Below are 23,337 nucleotides of genomic sequence, written 5' to 3' on the forward strand. Positions count from 1 at the left end.
TGTCCAAAAGTGTATGAACTTCATAATGTTTAGCACAAATTTAATGCATAAAAACTTCTTCATTTTCTTCTAAATTAGCCAACATACTTTCTATTTGTTCGTAATAATCATCTTTGCTCATAACTACCAGACCACCTCCCTTGTCTGCCTTCATGAACCTTAAATTGGATCCGTGTTTTAATTCATTTAATGCAATCTTTCAACAGTAGTCACATTATGAAAAGGCTTAACATAAGCCTTTCCATCCAACAAGCATCTGATATCTCATTCACAAAACGATTCAAACTGCTTGATAGTATAATGTAAGTTAGGATTAAAGTTGACAGTCTTTTCAGACAACTCCTAACTGTTGAGTCCTTCATGATAAATGCTAAATTTAGTTTTTTTGTATACATTTTAAGTTCCAACACAGTACGAGTCAAAGAAGATCTATGGCTTGGTAAAAAACCAAGACCTAGTGTTAAAATCTTATAGTGATGCTCATTTAAATGGAAGTTACTCAAGTTAAAAGTCTTAGTCTCTGTTGATGAACCATGAACCACCTTTGTTTTACCTGGTTCCATTTACGAGCCCAATTTGGAACATCCATTGATGGTTGTTTTCTCGAGCTCACTGTTTCCGAGTTTTTTTGACTGTCCTTCAGAGTCTAATGGTCCAACGTTGTTGACCACTTCACTGGAACAAGGATTCACATCACTCCCCATCTGCAAACAGTCAAAATTAGATTTTCCTCCTCCATTCGACATAAAACCTTCATATTGTTTCCCAGTTTGATGACTGAACCCGCCTTGATTTGAAGCCTTTGTCGAAATCTCAGTCTTGATTGATTTACCAGCTTCTTAGTGATGAGTACATGCTTAAAGGGGAAATGCTCTACATTAGTGCTGCCTCCCTTCTTGTTAGAATGATAACTTAGCATCACATAAGCAAGACTAGACTTGCATGCCAATTTATCACGTTCAAGTTTCCTCATTTTATGAGTGATAACAGTTTTTCATATCGATCAACAGTATTTAACATTTGATCATATTGAAAATTACCCTCACAGGAATTGTTCAAAATCGGTTTCTATTCTGCATCCCAGGTTTCCAGTTGAATTCTCAGTTCACTCAAAAGATCATTGTTTTTCCTGATGATTAAATTTAAGAACTCTAACCCAACATTATTATATTCAGATTGCATTCATAAAAGATTAAAAAGAGCCACAGATTTTGTGAAGGAAAATAACTTAAAATTAGGCATTGGAAAATGCTTTTATTATACTTAATTGGACATATATGTTTAAATCCTTAGAAAGTGATTCCCAATACAATTAATTTTAATGCTAAAAATATATTATATACACTGTTAAATTGGGTCCTTTCATTTCTAGTTGTTATAGTACCAAAAAGAGTACTAAACAAAGCTGCCCTCTTTCATCTATCTTATTGAAATTGTTATCAAACCATTTGCTGAGTATATTAGATGTAAGATTGAGGGATTTAAATTCAGTGATTATTTATTTATAAAAATGAAGTTAGTGGCAGATGATATTCCCATAACAGAAAGTGATGTAAATACATTTCTTATTGAAATGTGTAATCATGTTACTTTTTTGAAGAAAATTATGTGATAAAATTTAATAATAATAAAACAGAAATGTTTCTAATTATTCAAAATTTAGTAAATAGTTTAGTAAACTACAATTCTGACTTAGTTATGACAATCTTTTAAATATTTGGAATTCATATTTATGACAACTTAAATGAAATTAATTCAAGTGATTCTAGTATAATGGAGGAAATAAACAAGTATAACAGATACAATATTTTTTTCTTTGATGATATATTGCTAGTAATCAAAATGATAATGTTACCTAAAAGTTTGCATATTATTTAGGCAATTCCATTGATTCTTGATTATATAGGCCATTCCATTGATTCTTGATTTAAAAATAATACTTAAATTGATAATGCATTGCTAAATTTTCTTTGATATTTTACAAGACTGCAAAAGGCTTACATACATCATATTAAGCCATGGAGTAAAGGAGGTATTACTTTTCCAAATATTTTAGTTATTGTCAGTCATCAAATATTTTAACAATCTTACTTGCAACAAGAAAAACGTCAACTCTGAAACAGTGATATCTGCCCTCAACCAACTCTAAAACACTGATATGTGCCCTCAACCAATGTCGCTGGACTCCACTAATGTTTCCTGCCCCTAGACTCTGCTGTAGAATATTTTAATGACAATTTACTCATTATCCTAAACAAATGAATCCTCCAAGGGCAATCCAAGCAAAGGCAATTCTTACCTCATGGCTATCCACAGAAACAATAAATCGTCTTAAACTAAAAGACAAAGCCTGGGAACTTCGGTATGCAAATAAATCCCAACCAATGCATCTATCATATCAAGAGCTAAAAAAACAAACAAATAAATGAAAAAAGTCAGATAAAACAAGATAGAAAAAAACTACTATACCAATTTACAACTGAAACATCAAAGAAACCCACAAAAATTCTGGTCTGCAATCAAAACAGTCCTACAACCTGGTCAAGCATCTACTCCTCCCCCCTCAACACCAAATGACAAAGGTACCATTACAGACCAATTTAACAAATACTTGACCAAAAGCACCCTATCTCTATCCAAAAATAACTGCCCACCTACACCAACAGTACCCTCAACAGAAAATGATAGCAATGAAAATAGCTTCTCTTTCCACCCAGTCCCCACAACTAACACAAAAAAAAATTAAAAAGACTAAAACCCACAACATTAGCAGCCAATAACCTACCAGCAGAGTATCTCAAGGTAGCTGCTGATGCTATCATGTATCCTGTATCAAATCTCATCAATCAAGCTATAACTGAGGATCAAGTCCCACAGATTTTGAAAATTTAACACATAATCCCCTTACACAAGGGTGGCAACTCTACTGAGCTCTCAAATTATAGACCTATTGCTATTCTATCACCACTCTCAAAAATTCTTGAATAATGCATCCGCAAACCTCTAATGTAGTATCTCTAAATAAACTGCCTCAGCCAATTCTCAGCATGGATTTAGAACTAACCACAGTACCTATACTGTCCTCTTAAACTTTATCCATACCATCAATCAGTACAGGAATGAAGGTAAAATAGTCTCATCTGTCTTTCTGGATATGTTCAAAGCTTTTGACACTGTCTCCCACCACAAACTTGTCTCTGTACTCATCAACTTAAACCTTAGCCCCTCTGCTCTAACCTGGTTCGAAAACTGTCTAGAAGGTCATCAACAAGCAGTAATATGGCTATAGGATATCTCCCCTCACTACCTGTCACACTAGGGGTCCCACAAGGTTTCATTCTTGGTCCCTTTCTTTTCAATATCTTCACAAATAATCTTAATACTACTATATCTCTAGCTTCACTTATCCAACATGGAGATGATTCTACACTGTGTGCTGCCCAAGCTGTACAACAACTTCAATACTCTACACAAAAAGCCTTCTCTACAATAGAACATAGCTATCAGACTCACTACTCATACTCAGTCCTAACAAAACCAAACTCATGATCTTCCAACCATCTAAACTTACAATCCCCTTCCCCACCTTCACTATTGATGCTTCCAATAATGCACTTATTATACCAGTAACCCAGACAAAGTGTCTAGATGGTGTTATTGATAATAATTTGCACTTCAGCCTTCACATATCTCAAACAATTAAAAAGGTGCACAAGAAACTTGGAAACTTGTATAGAAAAAAAATGATTAATAACCAATAGCACTAGGATAGGCATGGCAATAGCACATCTCTTCTCTACACTCCTCTATGCCTCAGCCATAGCCACTAACCTCAAGAAAACAGACTTAGGGAAACTGTAAATGTGTTACAATAAAATTGCAAAATTTGCCACATACTTTAACCACAGATCACATCACTGTCAAGCTCTAAAACAACTTTTCTGGTTAGAATTTCATCACCTCCTATCTACAATCAACTAACAATGGCTCATAAATTATACACCATCTGGATAAAACACCAGTTCTCCAAAACATACTAGAGACATATTCCAAACACTAAGTTTTATGTCCACCAATAAGTCACTATTACAGGTACCCAAAACTATTAATACTGCAGGTGACACTTTTTATTCCATGTAGTCAAAATCTGTAATACACTTCCTCAAAATATAAGATCCACAACTAATCTTACACACTTTAAAAATTACCCAAAATACAGATAACTAATAGATGGATCTGCTCATGCAACAGTCCAAGTTAAAAATTATGTCTCTCCAATCTTTGCTGACAGAACATAATGACCCATCAACCCATTGATCTACTGTACTTTTTCCTACCCATCCTTACTTCCTCCTCAATTCTTTGTTCTCACATTTTGAGAGAAAAATTGCCATGGATTCAAAGGACAATCATAAGGCCTTTTTCAGCTATGTTAGGAACCTGGGTGGAAACTCACAGATATGCTCAGAATTAGTCCAAAATGATACAAAAATCACTGAACCCACAGACATTGCCAACATACTGGCAGACAGGTTCAGTGCAAACTTCACCCCCTCTCCCCCCCTAAAGGAGAGATAACTATCCCAGCCGAGTGTAGCCTCCCGGACATCTCAAATGCGCAGGTGAAAGCTGCTCTCTCTAAAGCTAAAAACACAGCATCAATGGGACCGGATGGTGTCCCCGGCTGTGTGCTACACGAGCTAAATGAGGAATTAAACCCGCACATAAGGCAGCTGTTTAATCTCAGCCTTACCACAGGATATGTGCCCAAGGAGTGGCGTGACGGCAACTGTGGTCCCACTCCACAAAGGTGGCGCCTCTACGGACCCTGGTAATTACCGCCCCATAAGCTTAACAAGTCTAGTCTGCAAAGCTACGGAGAGGATCATAATGGAGCTCATAAACAAAGATATAGGGGACTTGCAGACATTGGACCCGACCCAGTTTGGCTTTGTCAAGGGAAGATCATGCCTTTTGAACTTGGTCGACTTCTTGAAATAGTCACCAAGGCCATTGATGAGGAAAGGCAGTCCATACAGCCTACCTTGACCTTGCAAAGGCTTTCGACACAATACCCCACTCGGTATTGTAGAAAAACTTACCAGCTTAAATGTAAACCCATATGTCACAAGATGGGTTGCAAACTGGCTTAAGGACAGAACCCACAGGGTTAGAGTTGCTGGCGCTGTGTCAGACTCCAAGCCGGTCACAAGTGGTGTCCCACAGGGCTCGGTCCTTGGCCCCTATTGTTTGGCATCTACTTCTCAGAAGTACAGGCCAACATGGGAGGACTTTGGCTGACAAAGTTTGCAGATGACTGCAAACTGGGCGCCATAGTGGAAAGTGCATCGGACACGGATATCCTTCAGAAGGGACTCACGGAAACAGATAGCTGGTGCCAGAGCCATGGCCTGAAGTTAAACGTCAAAAAATGTATAGTCATACCCTTCGGGAAAAACAAGGTAACCCCAAGCTACCATATAGGTGGCAATCCACTAAGCACAGAAGAGGTTATCAGGGACCTGGGGACCCAGGTTGACAGTGGCCTTTCTTTTGACACTCACATTGCTAAAGTGGTTAGAAAGACCTTCTACATTGCCCACCTGATCATGAAGGGATTCACATCCAGATCTAGTGAGGTCATTGTTCCCCTGTACTCTTCACTTATCAGACCAATGATCGAGTACAATGCCCCATTCGGGATGTATCTCACCCGACATCTGCAGCAATTGGAGAGACCCCAAAAGTTCCTCACCAAAAGGATAAAGGGACTCCAAAATCTGTCATATGCTGCCAGATTGAAGAAACTCCAGCTCTATTCAGTCGCATACCGTCTGCTCAGAGGTGACATGTGCCTGACATACAAGGCCATGTCCAACCCGAATTAATGGACATGCTCCACCTCAAAAATCCAAATCCACCAAAACCACTAGAGCAAGCGACTTAAACCTTAGCACGGATATAAATAGGACGTGCTGGAGGGATAGATTTATCACTCAGAGACTCCCTATGCTGTGGAATAAAATCCCGGTCCATGTGAGGCAGAGCACCTCGCTGACTCTGTTCAAGAGAAATCTAGACCTGTGGATGGGAGATCGTAGGTTTACCCCGGGAATCATCTCTGGGTCACTGCTGGACAGAGGCACAACAAACTAATGGGCACAGTATTTTTTCATATAAGGGGTGGCGTAAGCCACAATAATTTGGGCTAGGCTTATAAATGCCTTAGGGCAGATAGCCTAGTATAAACCTATGAACCTATGAACCTATATAACAACTGCTTTTGAAAAGTTTAGCTAGGTATGATCTGTCAGTACTAGTATCCTAATTTTTATTATGCCATGGTTTATATGTTTGCATCAGTGAACTGTCCATCTGCTTCATAAATGTTGTAAATTCATTGTATATATGATGAAATCTCCTTTGCCCCTACCACTGTACAAAAAATTATATTAGCTATCCTTTCATTTTATTATATCTATGTTCATAACATATTGTATGTGTTGCATGTGGCGCTTTTCTCCCTGAACTTCTGCTGAAAATGGGCAACCACTCAATCAGACTTTCCCAGTAAACAAATATAAAATAAAATAAAATAAATAAACATATTTATTATTCAAAATTAAAACTCATTAATCTTTAAATATTATACATAATAAAACATTGTAGGTTGTGGAAATTACTTTGATGGACTTTCAAACAGGCTAATTAATTCAAATTGTATTAATCCTTTGCTTAAATCTGTTAGAATTTTTGCTTCTAGAAATACTTTTTTTAAATATTTGATCTTTACAATTTCCATTTGCATTTACAAAACATCTTAATGATAGTAAAGATTATCAATTGATGTTGGAATTTAAATAACATTACCTTAATTTTGGACTGATTTCCTTAATGAATCTGAAATTTTAACAATAGATACCATTTTAAGAAATTATAATTTAAAAAACAGTAACTATTTGAAGTAAGAAAGTTCACAATGTTTTTAGAAGTAAAAGAATAATTCAATGAAGTGATTTATAATAATTCCCCTAAATTATTAGAATATTTTTCAATATTTATTCTTAATAAAACAGACATAAAGCCATTTCTATTGAAATTGAATAAGGTTATTTCAGATTTAGAAATTAAACTCAATTATAAATTATAAAACTTTTCAAAGTGTAATCTTAGTGAAATTGATAATGAAAAGATTAAATATGCAATGCTATCCTCTGTTGGATTCACATATTTTTCTACTTTTTTTAAATATTTACTTTGAAACACTTACACAGAATTTTCATTACTGCATACAAGATGTCTAAAATAAAAATAAAAAAAGAAAATGCTAATGACATTTCCTGTTGAAAATGTAAAAAAAAACTTTAAAACCTGTAAACAAATAAATTTAGGAAATGGGATAAATTTAGTATTTTTATTAAAGCACTATGGACAGATAAAGGTTAGGTCACCAATGTCCTTTTAATAACTAAATCACCTATACATTGTTGTGTTAAAACAAAGATCATCTCTGAATTTTGTAGGCATTACACACATTTGCAAAAAAAAAAAAAAAAATGACAAATCATTGCAAGAGTGAATTATTACTAAATTTCAAGGACTTTGTTAGCTTGGCAACTGTTGCTTGCAAAAAGTGAAACCTGGATACATGGATAGGGCACCATAAATTCTTGAGAGGGATAGTGCCCACAACCCTCCAGGATATAGGCAATAATCTCTAAATGCAATCTTGGGTATTGACTAGTACCTCGACTGTATTACATTGGGTTCAAATAGCTATGATTAAAATGACCTCCGGGTCAATGGCCTAGTAATCTTTTATGATCCTATGAATCCATATCACTGCTTAGAGATAAAATAAAAAGAAATTAAAACCTAATTGTTGGCAGGTATTATTATTGCTTAGCAAACAGGATAACTAGTCAACTGTGTCACTGAATTCTGATAATGAACAGTTTTATGTTTATTGCTTCCATTTTTATCTAATTATGGTGTTGTATATATTGTAAATATGTTTTTCGTTAGTTTTCTTTTCTTTTCTTTATTTATTTTTTTACTTTTTACTTTTTTGATCATTTCTGTGTTTCTTATTAATAAATAAAAACATTCCTACAAAGAGTATGTTTGCGGTAGTATTCTAAATGAGACAGAATCATAAGTCTGACTTTTGACATTTCTATCAGGTAGATGTTTCTCTGTAACCAATATATCTTTCTTCATATTCACCCGTACAAAGTTGAATATGATCTATATATGGATTTAATTGAAAGTGGCATTTTTAAGTAATTAGAAATGCCATCTTACCTGTAACAGAAGGAATAAAAAAAATGCAATAATCCATGTTACAAGTTATACATCTATTAATCTTACCAACACCTAAAATCTGTCTTTTAGCAAACGATTTTTAACACACCTAATCTTGTTGAACCTAAGGTGCAGATAGCACATATAACAAGCTCCATTAGTTATGATCTTTTACTTCATGAATAGGATTAGGTAGCTTCTGCTGCACCATAGTTAATTTATTTTATTATTTCAAGTTCATTACTGCATTATGATAACAACAGTTTTTATATGATATTTTGACATTACAAATAATATATAGTAGTGCCATGGTATCACAAAATTGTAAAATAGAACCTTTTTTTATAGTGCTGAAGCAAAAACATATTATGACAAAATTTGGATTGTATATATATATATATATATATATATATATATATATATATTTATAAAAAAAACTTTTCAACATACTGACCTTTTTGATATCATCCTTAAATTTTAATGGTGTCACAGATATAAACAAAAAAACAAAGAGTAGTGAACTATATTTAAAAATGTAGAGTGCAAATAGATATGCTAAAGGAGAAACATTTGGAAAGAAATGAACATGTGAATTTGATAAAGAAAGGTTTTCAGGATGGTTATTCAGTGGAATACCTGGGAGAAAGGATAAGAAGAGCACTTATATTAATTGCAAGTGGAGATCCAATAGTGACAGAAGAGGACTGGAAAGCTAACTAAGGGGCTACTGTCAAAGGAGGAGGGTTATACTGGCATGTACTTATACTCAACCTAAAACTGCTATAATAGAGCTTTAAACAATTCTGGGCTAAATGATCAGTTTTCAGCAGGGAATATTACTTATAGGTGGGGACTGGAATTTGATTTGTAGCAGGGAAGATAAGCCTGGGGGCCCAGAAGAGAAAATATAACAAAGGAGGGTAGATTTTTTGAAGAAATGTATGAGAATATTTGTCATGGAAGATATGAATTGAGTAGTAGGAGTTTGGAGTGAATGTATATATTATTTCCCAAGATACAATAACTGGGTTAGGCTAGGCAGAACTTGCATATCACAGGAACATGTGCATTTAATTGAAAGTTTTGATGTGCATCCGATATCTGTTTCAGATCATGCACCAATAATAACTAAAATAAAAACACAGAGTAATGAAATAAAAATGAGACACTCGCACCCTATCTGTTGAAAAGAAAGGAATTTAAGAGATTGGATAAGCAATTCAGAAAGAAAAAAATGGGGGGCTATTTATATGTCTCCCAAATATGCAACAAAGTCAAGAAGATTTAGGTTCTTTGCTTGGAAGTGTTTACATAGGTATTTTTATACCCCAAGTAGACTAAGAAGAATTTTTCCTCAGATAGACAACAAATGTTGGAAGTGTGATGGGGAAGAAAGAGATAACTAGGAACATATTTTTGGGGCATGCAATGAGTTGGCAGACTTTACAGATTCTATGTGGATTGCTCTGTTAGAGATGCTGGGTGATCAAATTGGTGTAGCTAAGGAAATTATTATTTATTTATTGTTTTTGTAGGATACAGACTCGGAATTGTCTAGACATAGTAAGGCCTTGCTGAGTCTAACTATGGTGGCTGCCAAAAAAGCAATTACTAAAAATGGAAATCAAAATCTAAATCAACTTTACTAGAAATGTATATAGTAAGAGAGATAAAACAACTGGAGCTGAGATCTTTAGAAAAGAGTAGGAGAAAATTACATAGGAAAAATGAAGAATTGTGGGAACAATGCATGCAGAGGAGGAACAAGGTTTAAAGAAGGCAGGGTTTCAATGAGCTATGTAATGTTTGACTGACAATGACTGTATAGATTATAAGTGATGTATAATATTTGCAACTACAACTATGTCAGTATGGTTTGTAATGTATAATGTTTGCAACAAAAATTATGCCAATATGGTTAGTTTTCATTTATATAAATGTGTGATTGCCTGTGTCATGTGTGATAATTTAATAAAGATGTTTCTTGTTTAAAAAAAATGATTGCACGGTAGCATCTTAACATCATCTTCTAGGAACAACAATTTTATGGCATCACAGCTGATCTGCATTATTGCTGTTGCATAGCAGCATTCTGACATAATATCTGCATATTAATATCCCATTGACATCATTCTTAAGAACAGAACTACTTTCAGATATTAGCATTTGAATTTATTGGAATGCCAACTTCACTATTTCCATATGAAAAAATTCTGTGATTGTTAATGAAACATAACATTTTGATCATGCCATTACTGTCTAACAACATTTGATATTACTTCTGTGGTACAATAGTATTTATACTATGATTGCTATAGAATGTAGCAGTTGATACACTATATAGCTATTACAATATAACAGAATTACAGACAGTAGAAATGTTCTTAGTAATGCTTGATATATCTGTGCTGTCTGAAACTGCATTCCTTTATAGAATCATATGAAAAACATACAAAGGAAACATTCTTGACAGAGAATATTGTCTTGTGAAGTCTCCAGACCTACCTTTGAGACAAGAGCTCCAGACAACTCCTTACATGCTGAAATAAAATGCAGCATTATGGCCTCTATATAACATCTTGGGTTCAATGGTGATGCACATCTTTATCCCAAACTGTATTACCCAAGCTGACATCTGCCATTAGTACCATTCTGCCTGGATAGTACTTTTTTTTAATTAATGGATAACAAAAATGAACCATACAAGTCATTTCACATTTTGCATTATTCACACTGATTTGGAAACATAAAACAGGAATATCTGTTAAAAGTAAATAATAGTTCACATATTAAAACTGTACCATATCTTATCTTATCATTTGGCATAAATAAATAGACATAACATCAAGATTATCCAAGTTAACACTTCTTAAAATCATAATTGTGCAGATAAGTATCCTATTCCTCAATTAAGGCCCAGTTAAGCATTCTCCTCCAACTACTCATAATCCTTTGCAGAGGGTTTTACTTAAAAATGTCTCATTAATTTCCTAAACAGCATGAAAACCTCAGATTGAATCTTTTGCACAGGTTTATGGCTTGCATTTTTCCATTCTCTAGCCATAAGTGTTTTTATCAATAAAGAAAATGCCAATAACACCTGTAACTGTTTTCTCTTCCACATTTTGCCAACATCCTGCACTCCTAAGCCAAAAACTTCTCATGACCACATCTTTTGTTTGTGGTGGTGGTGCTGCAGTAGCATTGTCGCCTCACAGTAAGACGTTGTCCTGTTCGATTCTCAGCTAGAGCGTCTTCTGTGTGGAGACATGCGTGAATGGGCGTACCTTCGTTGAAGGTTGTGTGTCAGGGCCGGCAACTCGGCATGTAAAAATCTACTGCCAATCATTAGCAGACCAGAGTTCTGCTGTGGCGACCCCTAACCGGGAAAAGCCGAAAGACACAACAACCACATCTTTTGTTTGGAGAAAGCTGATGATATATCCAACCATTTTCATCTGGATTGAGCTATTTCACTCTCCCAAAAAATATGTAGGCTTCCTATCCCGCTAGCCCCACATCTCCAACATGCATCTGAGTTAATTGTCCCCACTGCAAATGTTAGGGTGTCACATACCGTACTTGCAGTACTTGCATATGCTGGACCTATAAACTGGGCCTCTTCCTCAACATCTGAAAATGTTCCCATACTTGTTTCCACTGGGAATCCTTCAGATGTAACCTTTCTAGTAATCTTTGCATTGGGATGCTATGTTTAGTTTTATGTACAATGCAGTTTTCAATTATGTTCTGAATTTCTAAAGGGCTTGGATTAGTGGCCTCAAGATGTAATTTCTAATTAAATAGTGAATTTGTGGCAAGAAAATAATGTGAACAACATTTATCTATTAATGATTGGAAGCCTGGTTTCTCTGACTTTATTATATTTCCCAAACTACTTTTGGCTGTTTCTAGATTCTAATCGATTGCTTCTTCAATAATATGACCCACTAATAGACCTAGGTAAGTAGGAAGTCTTGCTTCCTGAATGCATCTACAGTCGCCTTATCTTGACACAAGTAACCCTCATCAGCTTATTCTTATCCTTGTTAATTTCTAAACCAGAGACATTGACAAGCTGCTTAAAGCACTGCAACACATCAGGAAGTATCCCATCAGCACCTTCTGCCAATAATAAACAGCAAGCCACATACATTTGAAAACAAGCAGTCTCTGACTTTTCAACTAAGTTCTGACCTTATCTTAGGCACCACTTCATCAATCACCAATAAAAAAAGACTAGGTTTAAAGGGACAGCTCTGCTATTCTGTCTAGTGATTAACCCCTTTTCTGTACTTCTACCATTAGTTAAGATTTCAAAAGTTGTTGAGGAATATAAAGTCTTAATCCACCTTCTAAACTGTTCTCCAAATCATCTGTGCTCCAGGGCCATAGACAGAAATTACCAATTGACCATATCAAAAGCTTTTTTTTCCAGAAAGTACCACTCCAGCCCTATCATTTTTTTTCGTCAAAATTTGTAAATAAAATTGGCTAGGTGCCACCAATTATCTAATCCTTTTTCGCCTTTTAACAAATCCATGCTTCCCTGCCTCTAATATATTAGGAAATATATTGTCTAACCTTGAAGCTAGTGTCTAGGCCAAAGTCTTGACACCCTCATTTCTGACAACTGATCTTTGCCCCCACTTATACAATTTTATAGCGAATCCATTGAGACCCTTCCTCCTTTTAAATTTAGAATGGCCTTATTGACCTCCTCATTAGATACTAGAATATCTAATTTAAATCTCACCATCTTGTCAAGAGTCTGCAATGACAAACTTTGTTAGAAACACAGCTCTGTAGGATCTAAGCTTTGTGCCTGATATGTTACTATGCATATTCAGAAATAACTGCCTTATATCCTTGCCTCAAGAAAACATGTTCCCATCCTCTGAAAGAATAGCAGTTATCCATTATTTCTGCCTTCTGTGGTATGTCCTTAGGATCTTCTTCTCCTTTAGCCCACCAAAAACTCTGTCCTAGCTATGCATTTAGCTACTGTTTGAGAGATAGGAATTGTAGCTTTCATTTAAGAATATCGATCTACTGAAGTTTATTTTCTTGGGGCTCAGCTTTGGTTGCTACTTATCTTAGTAACTTCCTCAGGGTTAACTTGTACTGAAAAATCAAATTTGTCACTTCCCTCCAATGCAGACCCTCCTCTGCCATAATCCTCATTGTGAAGCAGCTTCCATCCCATTCCACCACTCTGTCCCTAGTTCTTCCTTAATATTAATGTTTTTTGCTATAGTTGAATCTATTAGATTAATACATTTCTGGCAGCTCACTGGAGCTATGAAAGTATAATGGGCCCATTTCCAAAATTCTTTCATTAATATCACTCACTTCTTTTTCTACCTGCAGGATCACAGGCAAATGATCACAATAGTAATGCTTTTGAGTTGTTATACTCTTTATTCTCCCAACCTGCTACCTTCCATAAAGAAATAATCCAACCTGCTTCCTTGTTCTGCTTCAGTCCTCAAAAAAGTGAATTTCATATTATCTCTATTTAATTCTTTCCATACATCTTCTTCTTCTTCTGGATTTTCCTGGTTAGGGGTCACCACAGCAGATCATTGTCTGCTCATGGTTGGCAGTGGAGTTTTACGGTGTTGAGTTGCCAGCCCGGCATCCAACCTTCCACAGAAGGCACACACATGCACGCACTCATGCCTAGGGCCAATTGAGTGTATCCAATCCACCTACTTTTTGGGATATGGGAGGAACTGGGAGCACCCAGAGGAAACCCACGCGACCACAGGGAGGACATGCAGACTCCACACAGAAGGCACCCAGCCAAGGATCGAACCGGAGAACCTCTTGCTGTGAGGCGGCAATGCTAACCTCTGCACCATCGTAGCCACCCAATTCCTTCCATACATCTACAGTGTTTAAATCCTCCACAGCTTTTGACAAAATTTAAGAGCTTTAAGGTGTTTTTCCTTCCTTTACTGGTACCTATCTGTGAACAAATTAAGAGTTAAATTGAAGTCTCCAACTGATGCTTTTAAAATACTCTGTCAACACATTAGCTTTCCAAATTTGAAAAGGTCCCGAAAGAAAACAGCATCCTCAGAACTTGGTTCATAAACCTTAGATATCACTACATTTCTTCCATCAGTTTTGCTCAGCCATTTAATCCATCTTCCTATATAGCTACAAACTGTCATTTGGACAGCAGTGTCAACCTATGATGAAATATTATTGTTACTCCACTTTTACTTCCTCCTTTCATGTAATTTGTGTAGCTAAGTGGAAAGTTTTATCCGTTGGCTTGTCTGAGTCCTTAACCTTTAGTTTCTTGCAGAAGGACAATGTGTCCATTTATCCATTTTTGCCTATGCATCATCCACTTCCTCTTAAAAGGGTAGACAACTCCACCAATATTCCATGTAACCATATGTAAATTGTTTGTAGATAACTCCACCCTTGCTTGTATTAGCCAATGATTGCAGCTATCTTATAACATACAACCCATAGTAAGACCATTCTCATCTTTCCCACTCTTCTCATCTGATGAGTATAGCCTCTGCAACCCAACCTGAAGAATAACCCCTTTGGGCAGATAACTGCCTATGCTAGGGTCTCGCTGACCTTAGTGGCTAATTTCTCTCTTCTGAAGCAGCATACCAAACATTGCCCCATAACTAGCTGGTAGTTTTTGGTTTCTTAATACTATTTTTATCAAAGATGTTTAAGAAACAAAACTACATGGTTACAAAGAAAACAGCCTATAGCAAAATCAGCCAAGTGCATTATATTCCTCAGGCCATGACATTGAGGTGTAGTAGTACAGATAAATCATTGTGCTGATAATCCTTAGTCTAAATCAAAATAATAAAAAAATAATGCTGTACATATTATCCATTTATACTTATTTTGTTATCAAAATGGAGAACAACATTCTAGCAATAAAAGAAAAATACACAATGATAAACATTTACCTGCTTCTTTTGATTTTGTAGCCACCACATGGCTATACAAATACTTACTAAGAGTCCATCACATTTTGAGTCCTTGTTTCCTCAGCTACAACCATTCTTCTTACCTTGGGACACAAGTATGTTGATATAAAAATAAAACACATATAACCTGAAGAAAAACAATGCCACAAACAGTTCTATGAGCATAATAATCTGGCATACTATGACTTCATTTTTGAAGGCATGCAATTTATGATTGATCTTTCAGAAGAAAAAGAAGAAGAAAAAACATTTCCAAAAATCAGACTTTAGTCCAGTCCATCTTATGATCCTGAAACTATCTTCCTTGATATATCATTTTGCTTCCTTTCTGATTGGAAGGATGTGCATAGTTAGAGAAGCTATCAATTCCCTCTAATCTGTTAAGTCCAGACTTCAAACAGCAGTGTTCTTCCTGGGATTCTGAGTCATGAAGAGATTCTGCTTTCTATTCTTCTTTATTTCTGTGCTGTCTATCCATCACTCTGACCATTTTGTCCTTCTGAAAAAGCCTCTTCTGATCACCCTTGTAATTTATGCTCCTTTCTGAAGTCCAACACTCTGACTCAAAGACAAGAGAAATCTTGGGTCTAACATCTACAGGTAGTATGAAATTATTTGCATTGCTTAAATTGATAGGCTTATCTGACTGAGCAGTTTCCCTAGAATCAGCTCTATGCTTTTTATCAGGTCTTAAGGGGCTGCCAAGATCTCCATATCTTTGTATTTTAATGCCTCCCAATGCACCACCTTGATGGAGATTATGTTTTCTAGCCCTCCCCACATACCATTTTCCCTTAGTTTATAATTCATTCCTTGGAAAATGCTAAGCCTTTATTCTGTCTGAGAATTTCTATGCCTTCCTGCTAATGAAATTGAGAGAATACCTGGGAACTGAATGGTTCCTAAGCATCTTTGTGTGGTAAACTGACATTTCATTGCCTCCCAGTCTTCCCTGTTTTTTTTTTCTTTTTCTAGAGTGAAGATGAAAAGTCATCTATAAACTTGATCTGGCCATTCTACCAAGAAATTACTCATGTCTGTGACTATAGTTCATTATCCACTCCTTAGCATTGAATTACTCTAGTGCCATTTAGATCTGCCTGGAGGAGGTTGTGTTTGCTGTTTACCTTTCTACTCTATGAATTCTGGTAATAGTAAAAGATAGATCTACAGAGGGTTAGTTTTAGACGTTATCAAATTGTTCACCTACATAGCCAGTTGGACTGCTGGTATTGAATTGGGGATTCTGAGTATTCCTGGACCTGTTCTCTAGGTTGTCCACCTTACCTTTAAGTTGTTCACAGTGTCACACCAAGAGCACTGCCTTGTACACAAAAGTTCTTTTCTGGTTTTGCTGCTCCTGAGAGTAATTATCCTGTGCTACTAGCTGATCATCCATATTGATTATAGTATTCTGCAGTTGCATGGCTGACTGATGGAAGTCTGTCATGTTTGATATCAGGATTGACAGTTTCTCAAACAAACTGAGTAATTTCCCTTCTTGGTCTGCTTCTTTGGAATGGCTCAACAGAACATTATACATTTTTGTGTCATCCACTAAAGCAGTAAAAAGTGCAACAGAACCACTAACATGAGTTATAAAAAAAGTTAATAATTCCAGGTAGAACAGAGAACCTCCTTATACGTAGGCTATTCCAGGATAGTTAATTTTCTCCCTTCTTGCACATCATTGTTATTGGCCCAGCCCTCATGCCCCATCCACACTGGGTCCTTGGGCTACTCTATGCCTCACAGACTTTCTCCAGTAATTGTGGCCAATCATGGACCAAAGACAATAGGACTCGGCATGTCTGAGCTTCATTCCAGGGGGGACTTACTTGTGCCCAACTTGTTTCTCCCCCTCCACTTTCTGGCTTTGTGGTATGGTCCAGAGTAGGTGTACAGTGTGGGCATATGGTGTATAGCCCTGCCTCCTTATCAGCTCAGCTAGGCCCAGCACTATCTATTTTGACATGCCTCCTCTGGCGATGCTCCCAGACTCCACTAGGGATCATTGTCAAGAGATGTCCACGTACTGCCCACCCCCAGGATGGGCACACCCACCCCTCCCTGCCACTGCATTGGTTGCCTGAGATGTTAATTAAATGTGGGTCGCCTGGGCCGTAGTCAGAGCGTTATCTCTCGATGCTGCTGGAGTGGCGGCTAGCCCTGGGACGTATTCTTTTCCCTTTTTCTTCAGGTTCATTGCAGGCTCACATATAAAAAATGACAATATCAGCCTTAAATATCAGGCTTTAAATCTAACTATAGCACCAACCATTACCTCTCTGCAATGTTGCTGTTTAACAGTTCATACCAGTCTGTACCTGGAACTGCTGCTGTATCAGCTGCTATCCATTTCATCACAGTTTAAGATTTTTACTACATTTTAAGTACAGAGATGTCTTTATGTTTTCCTCTTAAGATGTAATGTATCTTTCTTTCATATAATTAGTTAATTTACTTATTACAATAGCATATCCCTCAACTGCCACTGATTTTGCAGAGCATTTCTCATTTTACCTCATGTTTTTGCCCTTTCCTTCATAAATTTTTCGATGGTTTGGTAAATCACTGATTGAGGATTACAGTCAGTCAGTGATGCAGAACCTAAAATGTTCATGCAATGTATGCTGATGCAAAATCAGCATTTCTATTAACTTTTCAGTGAATTAGACAAATATTTAAAACTGTCCTTAATTTTAGACCAATATCCCCAATTACTTTTGCCTTTTCCCTTATTCCTGAGCAAAAATGTTGAGAACTATGCTGGATAAGACCCATTTAGCACAAATGTATCATTTCAGGGTTGACCTGTATCACTGTTTAATATAACATGTTGAAAGTTGTACATGACACTCGAGGAATTCAAACCCATAAGTACACAATCAAGCTCAGTGGAAGCTCACGTTAATAATTGTTTCTGCTGTACTATTAGATATAAGTAAATAAAAAACAATATTGATTATTGTACCATAAAGCATGGGTTAAGCTTAGATAAGTGGTAGACTAACGTCCTGCTGGAAGTCCAGAACATTAAGCACTGTATGCTGATAAATTATTCTAGCAGCTGTTTTAAACAATCTGCACTAAATAACAAAAAAAAAAAAAAAAATTACAAAGTTACTGAAAGTACTGTTTGGTCAGCATAGTTCCTTTGTTTTCAAAATAACTTTGTGGTGTGCTGGGAATAGTAACAAGTGAGCATGGTATTGTTGGTATGTCGTGGGTCTGAGGAAACAGGATGGGGGCAAGACAGAAAGATCATCAAGTCCATTGCTGCATTATACTGGAAACACTTTTCCAATTAAAAACAGCATTATATTACTAATTTGTATTGCCTGTGAGTGTAATGTAAGACATATTTTATACTGGTTCTCACTGAATAGTGTGTTTCTGCTTTGAAGAATGTATTTAGGTAAATGCATACTCATAGGAAGGCCAGGTTTACCTCCTAGAAATTATTGCATATATTTATATACATAAAACATGAAAATACTTTAAATAACTTTAATGGCTAACCATAAAATAAGACCATTATTTGCATTAATATGGTCCCCTAAATAGAATGTGTATCCAGTTTTGCAGTAATCCATAATGACAGAGCCACATCTGCTTTTTTAGCATTCCATTCAATGAGGACATAAAACCTAAATACGAATACTGCACAGGAAAATCCTGTAGATTTATTTTCTGCAGTTTATGTCAATAACAGCAGCTGTATTGGCTGTGGCTTGGCAATTACTGACTCTCAGTGTCTGTCACTATGTAATTGTGATAAGGCTAGCACTGATAACAGTATTTGCCACTTCAGTACTGTTGAATTTCTTTGTACATCCCAGAGTACAAACAAAAGTGTCATTATATTTTTTACAGGTGTCACCAATTTAGTGAAGTTGTCATTGAAACATATTTCAAGGTCTTAGAAAATAATTTAAGAAATGGGCTTCTGGGGAGACATTCATAGACATGACAGCTCACCTGTGAAACACTCTTAATATCTTTCAGTAATTACTGTTGCTTTAAGGGTCAAATTACTTCATGCTAATCAACATTAATCTCAAATTATGCATTCATTTCCACATTATCTTCTGCTAGGGTATTCAGGCAGAAATAATATACAAGTTCATCCTTTTTGACAATGAAGAAGGACATATTCATGGTATGTTTGTGCAGAAACCTCTCTTAACTCATTCCTTCCAGTAGAGCTCTTTTGAGTCCATATCTTTAACTTCCCGTTGGTGTGGCTTGAGCCTTTAAAAATTCACCTTACAGTTCTAACAAATACTCACTGACAAAGGTCAAATATCAATACAATTGTGTTTGCCATCATGTATGCTTCAAGATAAAATATTCTGTTGTATGTAGCATGGTTTTGGAATTGTAAATGCAAATATGACCCAGCAATATCTGATGCCTAGAGGAGTAGTAGAAGGTACCTGCAGAAACGCCTGAAGGTGCATTTGGCTGTAATAAGTTAAACATTATAATACTCACACAACAAGCTTCCTCCTATATATTGAAAATGAATTAATCTCAGCAACCACAACCTAGATCAGTACTGGCTATAACAATTCCTAATTACATTTCTCAGAATCAGAGACCACCAAGCTGACCTGGACTTGTAATTTGAAGTCTCTTGGAATTTGCAATTAACAGCAGATTTTCCTAAACTGATGAGATTTAAGAGGGTAGTAAACAAAGCACTGTACAGCAAGCTTGTGGTAATATGCCTTAAATTCAAAATGAGACAGATATCCAGGTAACTTGTGTATCCTTTCTCAAGATGATTTGCATCTATTTAGCAATTTAAACCCTGCAGAAATTCAAACTGCTTGTGCCTAACCCTTTCAAGTAAGCACAGTTACTCTTTTTGCTGTTTCAAAGTCATTTTAATTTATTATTATTCCTTTTTATTTGATTAGTGATTAAATATCTTTATTTAATAGCAATACCATGTCAAATGAAAGAACAAAACCTTGTTTATTTATACTTTAAATGTACTGTGCATTGGATACTTTCATAGCACACTGGCTTATTTTTAATTACAAACAGTGAATTTGATATGGAATTTTATTTTCATTTTCCACCCCCTTAACAAATAGCCCTTATTAGATAATACACAGTGGAAATGGAAAACATTGGTTAGAGTTTTGAGAAATATGTTTTTTCATAACCTGTTTCCATGTAGTTCATAACATATATATATATATATATATATATATATATATATATATATATATATATATATATAATAATAATCCTATTTGTTAATTAGGTAGTCCCACTAGATGCACCTCATTTCATGGGTGACCTGGGAGCAATGTTTGGTTAAGTGACTTGCTCAAGTTTACAATATAGGCATACAAGGGCTGAGTGAATCTAACCTGTGCTACATGAACTATAGCTCACAATCTCAACCTTTCTGCCAACTGCCAATTCAAAACTACATATTTGCCTCTCAGCTGCACTACAAAGCCTGGTCAACTGTCTATTTTGGGTCTGTGTCAGCACCTGTATGCTGCAGCACTCACCTTCACCGCCTCCACTAATTCTTTAAGCAGGGCAACTAGATCTTCTACCGTTGGAAAAGGTTTTTTGTTTCAGCTTTTTTTCTTGTAAATTTTTTTAACTAGTGGTTAGTTTGTATTAACAGACATTGGCACTACCACAGGCACTGATCCTCTGGTTAATCCTAAGAAAAAGGTTTAGGTGTCAGAGGTAAGTGGCTGCCCACAACCCTCTCCAGCATTTCCTGTACATGGGATTTAAATAAAGAAAGGATAGGACAATCCCAAAACACATGATGCAAATCCCCATAGTCCAATATCTCATGTGTCCAGCAAACATTTGGTACCTCTGAGCACATTCAGGCTAATCAGTGAGGGGGGGGGGACTTATATAGACATTGCACCCAAAAAATGAATGACATCTTGAGTTGGTGGCATATCTTGGTTCAAGCTGAAAAGCCTTCCATTCCTAATTTGTTATAGGTGCCTGCAAATTCAACTCACTGGCTAGTCTGAAGCCCTCAGGTACAGTAAGATGCCCAGTGAGCAAATGTCCAATTTTGCCTGTGGGAGAATCTGCAACTAACCTTTCAGTCAGTTAAATAATAGCTGTGCTGAGGATGCAGCATGGAATAGCTTTTAGAACTGAGGCCAGGACATGATAGATTCTCCCATTAGTAAGTGTTCCAAATATTACATGTCTGAAAGTTTATCCAATTCAACCTGGATTGCTTGTATGGTACAGCAAAAGGTGGTTGAATATTTGCTAGGTATAAACTTTGCATCCCAAGGAGTCACTTTGTGATGCTGAATGTACCACATATATACCTCAAAAAGGATACGCATAATACAACAACAAAAAAGTTTGTATACCCACCAATGTGCACTGTCATCATTCCTTCAAAAACAACAGTGGATTTGATGTATAGCTCCAGATCCAGAATTTCCAGACTGTTCCCCTCCACCTGTGGGATGGTCAGAATCCCGCAAACTACCTTAAGTCCCCCATGAGACCATATAAAGACCCTCTTCAAGCGAAATCTGGACGCGTGGATGGGAAATCGCAAATTTACCCCTGGGATCTCTTCTGTGTCCCTGCTAGACAGAGGCACAGTAAACTAATATTAAAAGGGTACCTTCTGTGACCTACTTTATAGAGGCACAGTAAGGTAATCTAATAGGGAGGCAGAAGCCAAATACACTCTGGCTAGGCTTATAAATGCCCTAGGGCAGATAGCCTAGTATCTACCTATGAACCTATGAACCTATAATGCTACAAATCCAGATAAGAACTTTATCTGAAAAGGAAGCAGTTAGGCCTTGGGCTTGGAACAAATTAATTGGCAAAATAAAACAGACCAGTATCTAGATCCAGTGAGGAAGATCCAGGCAAAGCAGCTTCCATTCACCAACCAGATTCTCTGTTTTGTGATTAGTCTTTCCACATTAACATAGATGGTCTGGTTGATTGAAGGAGCAACAGTAATCCTAAATGCCTGAATCCCTAGAAATGTAAAATTCTGTAAAATAGTTGGCAAGGGTATGTAATTAAGACAAAAGGGACTGAGTTTTATGACTCTTAATCTTGTATACTGAGACCTTCTAAAACTGGACAAAATATCCATAAATCATTTATATTGATATAGATATATGTGAATGTCTCATGAAACAGTGAACACTTACATCTGCGAACCTCTAAATACCAGTGATCATTTTAGAGTGATGTCTTACAAAAACAATTATTACTTTTTATTTTTTTGCAGGGAGGCTTTACCCCCTCCCTGCCCACCACACAACCCCTGCTAATTATATACATTAACTCTAAGATCAGACACCAGAGGAGTAAGGGCAAATTCCCTTACCCCACTGTACTGTGATCCCATTCAAAAGACTACCGACAGAAACTTTGTTATGAAGAATGTTCACTCACATGAGTATAAAAATATAAGCTTCCAAAAATGACTAACTTGTTCTGCTCTATAGTCCAAGTGGGTAATGATTTTTTTCCTGGAGAGCTGTGATCTTGGCTCTCATGTCCAGACAATAGGGTACATGTCCATGGGCTCACAGGAATGCAACTGCTCCAACAGCCTATTCAGCTCTGCACAGGAGTTACAAATAGCCTGGCTTTTACAGGACTGCAAAACTACTCTCCATCTGTCCCTAAAAGCATCTAAATGTTCACCCAGTGATGAGTTTAGATTTTGGTTCAGCCCCTCCCAGCTGAGGAAAATCTTGACATGGAAAGCTGAATCCCTGAATATAACACATGTTCCCTTCAGTGTATGTCCAAAGGTGTAGGATCAAGAGAAAAAGTAATCTTGACAAGAACATAGTCAGATACAGTAATTAGGTTGCATTCCATTCCCCTTACCCTATAAAGATATTCCTGAGCCAGTAAATATTTATTTATTTATTTATTACTCCTTCAGAAGCTGTTGTGCCTATAGAAACAACAGGTATATTGATCTGATGGCATACATCAAAAAGAGGGAATATCTCCCATATTCATCAAAGTTGTAAATGACTTCAAAGTTCTTTTTAGTACC

This window comes from Protopterus annectens, chromosome 5.part0 (assembly GCF_019279795.1).
Source record: "Protopterus annectens isolate FY-2018-M chromosome 5.part0, PAN1.0, whole genome shotgun sequence".
In the NCBI taxonomy this organism is placed as follows: Eukaryota; Metazoa; Chordata; order Ceratodontiformes; family Protopteridae; genus Protopterus; species Protopterus annectens.